This window comes from Lipotes vexillifer, unplaced genomic scaffold (genome assembly GCF_000442215.2).
Source record: "Lipotes vexillifer unplaced genomic scaffold, Lipotes_vexillifer_v1.1 scaffold865, whole genome shotgun sequence".
Taxonomy (NCBI): domain Eukaryota; kingdom Metazoa; phylum Chordata; class Mammalia; order Artiodactyla; family Lipotidae; genus Lipotes; species Lipotes vexillifer.
This window is the reverse complement of record NW_006795130.1, coordinates 409,483-420,524: the sequence shown is the minus strand read 5'-3', so window position 1 is coordinate 420,524 and position 11,042 is coordinate 409,483. Positions and strand designations below refer to the sequence as shown.

Here is an 11,042-nt window from a genome sequence, read left to right as displayed (position 1 = left end):
CCCCCCCCCCCCCCCCAATAAAATACACTTAACAGAATACACTGAATATATTTTAATCTGTTTCTTGAGGATTCAAGAAAGCACTTCTGACTTTTTCAGTATTGCAGGCATCCTGCAATGATGAGCATCAATGATCAGAGTACTAGTGAAGCATGAGAATGATGGTTAATTGGAGAGATATCCAGTTGAAAGAAAGCAGAGCGTTACTGTATTTACAGAATGTAGTGCTTTTAGTACAGATAAATAAAGGTGCAACACAATCACTGGTGTGACCTTTGCATAGCCCCTTTGTTACTATGGACCTGCATATTCTGTAAGTCTTTATCCCCTATATACTGATTCACGTGTTCTGTCATTTTCAGCACTTATGTTAGACCTTGTTTCGATGTTTGCAGTCCTATAAATATTGTTTAGATACGTGATGCAATTTTCCCCCTGTTGGAATCTCATAGCAAAAGATCTGATCTCTGCAACCTGAACTAACACAAGCAGAGTTTAGGTGTACTGCACCAGTGGCTTCATAGATGACCTGTTTGGTTACAGATTATAAATGCCATTTAAAGAAAGCAGGAGATGGCTCCTGAGTGTCTAGTAAACTTCAGCAACTACCTGAGAGATACCTCTGTGTGACCACATAAAATGGAAATAAAGAATGGCACATAACCCATTGACTATGCACTTTCTCACCTGCTGAGAGCAAAACGCAATCCAATGCAATTTTAGTACTTACATGCCTCTGAGGAAAATAGATCCCTAAAAATCTCCAAGTGCAGCACTGGAAAAATTCCTTAAATTTGTGCTATGCTTGATATTATAAAACCCGAGGAACCTTAGATTTTCTCCTTGAGTGAAATGGACTGGTAATTTTGTTTTGTTGTATTATCCACCAAGCATAATGATAATGGGTCACATGCAATTTAGGAAAAAATTAAGTCTAATAAGAAAAATCTCTAATAAATACTAACAGCATCTTATTGGTATTTCATTGGTCTAACCCTCCTGTTAATATTTGTTTTTACATATTAAATGATCTGTAATATGTTGGAAATGGAGAGGACAGTAAAAATTCAAATAAGCATTCTTATAACATACACGGTACAAATGTTTGCATGCCTCTTCCCTCAGGCAGGTACTAGGAGGGATGGTACATAAAAGGGAGTGGTACTAGGATATAACAGGAGATTCTTGATTTTAGATGTGTTGAGCAGTAAAAATGCTCACTGTAGGGGCTGGACCCCGTCATTAACCAGGAATGCAACCCTTTCAATGAAAACCATAATTCAGCCCTGAGGAAAGGATCCGATTAATTATTTCCTCAAATCAGGCTTCTTCTGAGCTACTGGAGGAGGGTGGAGGAGCTTAGGGAACCTCTGGTACCCAAGCAGAAAGGTGGGGTGGGTCCCATATATTGTTAGCTACCCATCACAGACAATGTGGTAGGGTGGGGTGGGACTAAGGGAATGTATACAGGAAGCTCTCCTTATTAGATATGTGCTTCTCAAGCCTACGTAAGAATCTCCTAGGGAACGTCCATGAGGTAAAGATGCTTGAACACCTACTTTCAGGGATTCTGATTCAGTGAGCCTGGGGTGATATCCTGGCTTCTGTTATTTTTAATGAGCTCTGATGATTCCTCTACACACAGCCATTGGAGGACCACTGCATTGATACTGAAGAGGAGTCTCTTTTTGCGAGTCCTCTCAGCCATGAGGTTTAAGAGAGTAGGGACTATTTCCAAACCCTGCTGACTAGTGGTGTGGCAGCCACAAATGTCTTATCATGTCAGGCCCTCAGTGGTTAATGAGAAGGACTAGGCAGCCTACGGGAGACTAAGAAGGATTTGCTGTCCAAGGCACTGTACTGTGTGCAGAAATGGCACAGGTCCCTGTCCTTAAGAAACTTATAATTTAGGTGGAGATAGCAGACCAAATGCAGTGAAGTGTTACAAGTGCTGTGAAACTGGGGTACACTAAGTGCTTGGTTATTAGGTGGGGGGTGGCGTAAGTCAACGTAAGGCTTGAACGAAGGGCTGGCAGTGGATGCAGAGAAGAAGTCTTCAGAGGAATGGTGCTGAGAAGTTTGAGTACGGGGGTGGTATCCACTGGCAGGTTGTAAGTGGTGAGTAGGAGGGACGAGCATGAGATGACGCCCAGGTTTTTGGCCTGAGTACTGTTGTGGAAGGTGGAGCCATTTCTGAGGAATGGCATTTGGGAGGAAGAGATTCAAGGGAGCATGTTTAATGTGAGATGTCTGTGCCTGCCAGGGGAGATGCTCTAAATCATGGGTCGGCAAACTTTTGCTATAAAGGGCCAGCGAGTAAGTGTTTTAGGCTTTGGAGGCCAGATGGTCTTTACCATGACTACTCAGCTCTGTCTGTCATTGTAGCATGACAGTATTTGTAGGCAATAAGTAATCAAACAGGGATGGCTGTGTTCCAATAAAACTGTTTACTAAAGCAAGTGGCAGGCCAGACGTGGCCCATGGCTGTAGCTTTAAGTGTAAGTGTGAATAGCAGATACAGGTAAGAGACGTATTGACTCCTGTATGTCTCTGTGCATAGTATCTTTCTCTGTAGCCGTAGAATCTCACCTGAGCTATACTCACACTGCATTTCATGGTTATTTTGAACAAAGAATTTTCAAAATATCCAAAAATTGCTCAGTGATTATCTAAAGAAAATGACATTTGGAAATGTGAATTAAAACTGTAAACTAATACAAGGAAAAATATGAAAAGCAGCAAGGAAAAATGACAAATATCATACAAGGGAATCCCCATAAGGTTAACAGCTGATTTTTCAGCAGAAACTCTGCAAGCCAGAAGGGGGTGGCAGGACATATTTAAAGTGACATGGGAAAGGGAAAAACCTACAACCAAGATTACTCTACCCAGCAAGGATCTCATTCAGATTCGACAGAGAAATTAAAACCTTTACAGGTAAGCAAAGCTAAGAGAATTCAGCACAACGAAACCAGCTTTACAACAAATGTTAAAGGAACTTCTCTAGGCAGGAAACACAAGAAAAGGAAAAGACCTACAATAACAAACCCAAAACAATTAAGAAAATGGGAATAGGAACATACATATTGATAATTGCCTTAAATGTAAATGGATTAAATGCTCCCACCAAAAGACATAGCCTGGCTGAATGGATACAAAAACAAGACCTGTATATATGCTGTCTACAAGAGACCCACTTCAGACCTAGGGACACATACAGACTGAAAGTGAAGGGATGGAAAAAGATATTCCATGCAAACAGAAATCAAAAGAAACCTGGAGGAGCAATTCTCATATCAGACAAAATAGACTTTAAAATAAAGACTATTACAAGAGACAAAGAAGGGCACTACATAATGATCAAGAGATTAATACAAGAAGTAGATATAGCAATTGTAAATATTTATGCATCCAACACAGGAGGACCTCAATACATAAGGCAAGTGCTAACAGCCATAAAACGGGAAATCGACAGTGACACAATCATAGTAGGGGACTTTAACACCCCACTTTCACCAATGGACAGATAATCCAAAATGAAAATAAAGAAGGAAACTCAAGCTTTAAATGATACATTAAACAAGATGGACTTATTGATATTTATAGGACATTCCATCCAAAACCAACAGAATGCACTTGCTTCTCAAGTGCTCATGAAACATTCTCCAGGATAGATCATATCTTGGGTCACAAATCAAGCCTTGGTAAATTTAAGAAAACTGAAATCATATCAAGTATCTTTTCCGACCACAACGCTATGAGACTACATATCAATAACAGGAAAAAATCTGTACAAAATGCAAATTCATGGAGGCTAAACAATACACTACTAAATAACCAAGAGATCACTGAAGAAATCAAAGAGGGAATCAAAAACTACCTAGAAACAAATGACAGTGAAAACACGAAAACCCAAAACCTATGGGATGCAGCAAAAGCAGTTGTAACAGGGAAGTTTATAGCTATACAAGCCTACTTCAAGAAACAAGAAACATTTCAAATAAACAACCTAATCTTACACCTAAAGCAACTGGAGAAAGAAGAACAAAAAAACCCCAAAGTTAGCAGAAGGAAAGAAATCATAAAGATCAGATCAGAAAGAAATGAGAAAGAAATGAAGGAAGCGATAGCAAAGATCAGTAAAACTAAAAGCTGGTTCTTTGAGAAGATAAACAAAAATTTATAAACCATTAGCCACACTCATCAAGGAAAAAAGGGAGAAGACTCAAATCAATAGAATCAGAAATGAAAAAGGAGACGTAACAACTGACACTGCAGAAATACAAAAGATCATGAGGGATTACTACAAGTAACTCTATGCCAATAAGATGGACAACCTAGAAGAAATGGACAAATTCTTAGAAAAGCACAACCTTCTGAGACTGAACCAGGAAGAAATAGAAAATATAAGTAGACCAATCACAAGCACTGAAATTCAGACTGTGATTAAAAATCATCCAGCAAACAAAAACCCAGGACCAGATGGCTTCACAGGTGAATTCTATCAGACATTTAGAGAAGAGCTAACACCTATCCTTCTCAAACTCTTCCAACATATAGCAGAGGGAGGAACACTCCCAAACTCGTTCTACGAGGCCACCATCTCCCTGATACCAAAACCAGACAACGATGTCAGAAAGAAAGAAAATGACAGGCCAATATCACTGATGAACATAGATGCAAAAATCCTCAACAAAATACGAGCAAACAGAATCCAACAGCACATTAAAAGGATCATACACCATGATCAAGTGGGGTTTATCCCAAGAGGGCAAGGATTCTTCAATATACGCAAATCAATCAATATGATACACCATATTAACAAATTGAAGGAGAAAAACCATACGATCATATCAATAGATACAGAAAAAGCTTTTGACATAATTCAACACCCATTTATGATAAAAACCCTCCAGAAACTAGGCATAGAGGAAATTTACCTCAACATAATAAAGGCCATATATGGCAAACCCACAGCCAACATCATTCTCAATGGTGAAAAACTGAAACCGTTTCCTCTAAGATCAGGAACAAGACAAGGTTGCCCACTGTCACCACTGTTATTCAACATAGTTTTGGAAGTCTTAGCCACAGCAATCAGAGACGGAAAAGAAATAAAACTAATCCAAATCAGAAAAGAAGAAGTAAAGCTGTCACTGTTTGCAGATGACATGGTACTATACACAGAGAATCCTAAAGATGCTACCAGAAAACTACTAGAGCTAATCAATGAAGCTGGTAAAGCGGCAGGGTACAAAATTAATGTACAGAAATCTCTTGCATTCCTATACACTAATGATGAAAAATCTGAAAGAGAAATGAAGGAAACACTCCTGTTTACCATTGCACCAAAAAGAATAAAATACCTAGGAATAACCTACCTAAGGAGACAAAAGACCTGTATGCAGAAAACTATAAGACACTGATGAAAGAAATTAAAGATGATACAAACAGACGGAGAGATATACCATGTTCTTGGATTGGAAGAATCAACATTGTGAAAATGACTATACTGCCCAAAGCAATCTACAGATTCAGTGCAATCCCTAGCAAACTACCACTGGCATTATTCATAGAACTGGAACCGAAAATTTCACAATTTGTATTCAAACACAAAAGACCCCGAATAGCCAAAGCAATCTTGAGAAAGAAAAACGGAGCTGGAGGAATCAGGCTCCCACACTTCAGACTATACTACAAAGCTACAGTAATCAAGACAGTATGGTACTGGCACAGAAACAGAAATATAGATCAATGGAACTGGATAAAAAGCCCAGAGATAAACCCACACATATATGGTCACCTTAATTTTGATAAAGGAGGCAAGAATATACAATGGAGAAAAGACAGCCTCTTCAATAAGTGGTGCTGGGAAAACTGGACAGCTACATGTAAAAGAAAGAAATTAGAACACTCCCTAACACCATACACAAAAATAAACTCAAAATGGATTAAAGACCTAAATGTAAGGCCAGACACTATCAAACTGTTAGAGGAAAACATAGGCAGAACACTCTATGACATACATCATAGCAAGATCCTTTTGGACCCACCTCCTAGAGAAATGGAAATAAAAACAAAAATAAACAAATGGGACCTAATGAAACTTCAAAGCTTTTGCACAGCAAAGGAAACCACAAATAAGACGAAAAGACAATCCTCAGAATGGGAGAAAATATTTGTAAATGAAGCAACTGACAAAGGATTAATCTCCAAAATTTATAAGCAGTGTGTGCAGCTCAATATCAAAAAAACAAACAACCCAATCCAAAAATGGGCAGAAGACCTAAACAGACATTTCTCCAAAGAAGATATACACATTGCCAACAAACACTTGAAAGGATGCTCAACATCACTAATCATTAGAGAAATGCAAATCAAAACTACAGTGCGGTATCATCTCACACCAGTCGGAATGGCCATCATCAAAAAATCTACAAACAATAAATGCTAGAGAGAGTGTGGAGAAAAGGGAACCCTCTTGCACTGTTGGTGGGAATATAAATTGATATAGCCATTATGGAGAACAGTATGGAGGTTCCTTAAAAAACTATAAATAGGACTACCATACAACCCAGCAATCCCACTACTGGGCATATACACTGAGAAAACCATAATTTAGAAAGAGTCATGGACCACAGTATTCATTGCAGCTCTATTTACAATAGCCAGGACATGTAAGCAGCCTAAGTGTCCATTGACAGGTGAATGGATAAAGAAGATGTGGCACATATATACCATGGAAGTTTACTCAGCCATAAAAAGAAATGAAATTGAATCATTTGTAGTGAGATGGATGAACCTAGAGTCTGTCATACAGAGTGAAGTAAGTCAGAAAGAGAAAAACAAATACCGTATGCTAACACATATATATGGAATCTAAAAAAAAAAATCGGTTCTGAAGAACCTAGGGGCAGGACAGGAATAAAGATGCAGATGTAGAGAGTGGACTCGAGGACACGGGGAGGGGGAAAGGTAAGCTGGGACGAAGTGAGAGAGTGGCATGGACTTATATATACTACCAAATGTAAAATAGATAGCTAGTGGGAAGCAGCCGCATTGCACATGGAGATCAGCTCTGTGCTTTGTGACCACATAGAGGGGTGGGATAGGGAGGGTGGGAGAGAGATGCAAGAGGGAGGAGATATGGGGATATATGTATATGTATAGCTGATTCACTTTATTATAAAGCAGAAACTAACACACCATTGTAAAGCAATTATACTCCAATAAAGAAGTTAAAAAAAAGCAACTGTAAGATACTTTTTGTATTCACTGGTTCAGCAAAATTTAAGCAATCTGGCAGTACCAACTGCTGTAAAGTTGTAGAGCAACAGAAATTCAGAAGGTATCTTGGTGGGAGTGTGAATTAGTATATCTGCTTTGGAAAACAATCTGTTATTATCTGGTGAATCTGAATATGTGCACACTCTAAGATCCAGCAATTCTGCTCCCCAAACTCTAACCCAGGAAAAGCTATTGTGTGTGCTCAAATCAATGTGAATGATATTCATAGCATTTTCTGTAGGAGGAAAACAAAACAAAATAAAGAAGCAGACCAAAAAAACCCAAAAAAACAAAAAAACCTTGGAAACACCCCAAATGGTTCATTAAATAGTTGGGCAACTTCCCACACGGATGAATATACAAAATTGGGAGAGAAGAAGCCTCTTTGAATGATTCTGTATGCTATCATTGTAGAGAGTTCAAAAATGCAAATTAAAGCCCTGTTTTCAAAGAGTCCTTACACTTGTGGCAAAACTATGAAGAAAACTCTTGGTATTAGCAACTCAAAAATCACAGTTGCATTTACCATTGGTGGAAGGTAGAGGCAAAGAAATCTAATCTGGTAAAAACAACCCAAGAAATTTATTTATCTCTAAGCTTGGTGATGAATATACAGATATTTTTAAAGTCAATACTTTACATATGTTTTATCTCTTCCTTTGTAATGGAGCAAGCATTGATAATAATGAATGAGACAAAACCAAACTCTTACTGACTTACCAATTTTATATTTTCAAGAAGTAATTAAGGTAACTCTTCTCTAAAAAACAAATGTTAGTTTTGGGGACTGACCTCTTATCTGACTTGGTGTCTTTCCCAGTGACTGAAGGCCAGCTGGCTTCCAATGTTTCATCTGGGCAGAAGGCAGTGGGGACCAGGGATAGCACAGAGGAGCGAGGAGTGTCAGGAGGCAGGCTCCTATAGCTGCCGTAAGGGTCATTTGAGTTCCCTAGCTTAAGGAGAACAAGCATCGTCTTTGGCCTAGCGTAGAATGTGGTCAAATTCCTCCCTGTCACTCAGCAAGTGATTCCACTGCTGTCTGTATATTATTCCAGTCATCTGGGTTTGCAGGGACACTGTGTAGTGGTTTTGTGGTGTGGAAGCTATGGCTACCTAGCTTTTTTCTTTCTTGAATATCACTTTGTAGTGTCATGATTACAAGGCTTGGAAGAAGATAGACTCTCTGTCCGTTCCAAGTATAAACGGGCACTTGAGATGAAACCACCTAGTTAATTTCCCCTTGTTGCTGCAGGAGAATCTGAATCCAAACCACAGCACAACCTAGCCCCTAAAAACTATCTTGGGTAGTCTGGCAAAGCTTTATTTAAAGTCAGCAGACAATTATAAAGTCAAAAGTGAAAAATGGTGCAACAAGAAAGAATCAAACAAGTACTAGATCAGTTAAATGTACTCAAAGGCAATTTAGTGTGTTCTGGCACCAGTCCTTATTGATGCAAAGAATGTGATGTGTCAGGGGTCGGCAAGAACATTTAGGAAATGAGGAATGAAGGATGCAGCTCCAAGCTTGACTCTGGGGCAGCCACACAGGCTGTGAAGGATGTACTGCTCTTCTTTTGTACTAGGAATTTCAGGGAGAATATTCTAATTATCCCAGTCTGGACATCTGTTCATTCCTTCTTGATGTTTTGTGTGTGTGTGTGTGTGTATATATATATATATATATATATATATACATAAATTTGAATTTTTTTCTTTCATGGGGATAAGCCAAGCCAGAGGCTGCATAACTTGGGTCAGACCAAGAAGGTAGGTATTCCTCATCAGTACTTGTTAGTATCCTAGTTTCTTTGGGGTCACCATTTTGATCTGCGTGTTCATATCCCATTCCAACCTATGATTGCTTCTGCCTAATCTTCTCCAGCTCCTTTAGTCAATATTAGCTAATCTGATTAGTAGTAACCACAGCTACCATTGTATGCAGCTGCCATGTCAAGGCACTGTGTTAGGGCCTGTATATGCATTATCTCATGAATCCCACTAAAACCCTGCAGGGGAGCTCTTTGTATCATACTGATTTTACAGATGAGACCAACTAAGGCTCAGAGACTCAGAACTCATTTGAGCTTACATACTGAGTAGCAGAAACAGGATTCACCAGGCCTGACACCTCAGTGGGTGCTATGCTAGAAGGATTGCTTCTCTAACCTCATCAACAGTGGGGGTGGGGGGAGGACCATACCTCTAGAGAACGTAGTTGCAGTACAGGGTGGTATGAAGAACGAGACAAATGTTTGAATCCTCACCTTACCACTTGGTGGCTTTGTGACTTTGGGCAAGTTACTTGACACCTCTGTATCTCTCTCTCTGGAAAATGGGTATAATAGTAATACCTACCTTAGTAGAGTTGTTGTGAGGATTGTATGAGTTCATATAAACAAACTGTTTCAAAGAGTTCCTGGCCCATAGTAAGTGCTATATGCATGTATGTTATTATTGTAGTTGATGACACTTCTGTTATTAGTGTCATCACTGTTGTTATTGTTCTTGTTTTTGATATGTCTTCTGGAGACAGGATGCCTTCCCGGAGAGAAATGGTATTGGCTAAAGGGGAATTGAAGGGTCAGTTCCTGTGGCAGGTCCGTGGGGTGGATGTTCTTGGGCAAGGCACTTAGTACCCTTCCAATCTTACCTTGTCGGGGGCCATGTCCACTTTTGGTAGACCCCTTTGTCACAAATGAAGCAGCTGTGGAAGGTCAAATGAGGAAACTGGATTCCTTGGATACGCCTCTTGGGTACTTGTTCATTCAGAATCAGGTTCTGGGGCACCTGCCTTTCTTTCCCATCTACAGATTGACTCCAGGAGAAAGGGAGAGAGGTTTGGAGACTTCCTTAGTTCTAGCAGGTCTTATCATATCTCAGTTGTAGATTCAGGAGGAATGATTGGTTTAATGTAAATGCTTTAGAGGATCTGAAAGAGATTAGAGAAACCTATTCCAGAGCATAAAGGCAGGACAGGAGGGAACCATTAATCTCATGGACATTCAATTCCCTAAGAAATTTTGGGGGAGTGACCAGAAACAAGCCAGGCCATATGCTGTCCATTTGCAATCCTCCAAACTGTGGACTTTTTTTTTTTTTTTTTTTCCGACGGATTGAGGCCAATGCCATTGCCTCATTTGGATGGTTCTTAAACTTGAAAAGGAACTGTAAGGTTGAGGCTTGCGTGCAGAGTCGAAACAGATGATTTGACGAAAGTAGTCCTAACAAACACCAGGGCTCTCCTGATTGTCAGAAACAGTCTGATGATGACACATTCGAAGCTTCCCAGACTGGCTTGCGTTTTGGTAAATAGGAACAATCAGGGAAGACACAGTTATGCTGTGGAGAGTTCTGAGACGTGGAGAGAACAAGTTAATTGTTCAGCCTCAACTGAGACCTTTCACTCAAGTCATTAATCACAGTGCACAGTCTGGAGCCTTGGCCCCGAAGTTCGATTCTTTAGGCTGGTCTCCCACTCCAGATGAAGGCTCATTCCAGGTGCTGGCCATTTGTGTTTCCCTCCAACTGGACTGATTTATAGACCCGGAGATGTTTCCTGGTTTTTCCAAAGTCTGTTCCATTACTTTGTAATAAAGGGGACATGTGATTTCTGGTTTTGTGCAGATCCTCAGTTTTAACATCCCTAATACCAAAGATTTTTTCAATTAGTCTGTGGCCTGCCTTCTGTGACCTAGAGGGTAGAAATGCTGTTCTGTGTTTTGAGTATCAAAGTGAAGACTTCTAGAGACTCTCTT

The 11,042-nt window shown here is 39.7% G+C and overlaps 1 protein-coding gene across 1 annotated transcript in view; it reads left to right on the top strand.

Annotated features, from left to right (window-relative positions):
• LRMDA (leucine rich melanocyte differentiation associated) overlaps positions 1-11,042 on the top strand; it is a 775,121-nt gene that overhangs the window by 552,055 nt on the left and 212,024 nt on the right. The window lies entirely within an intron of this gene.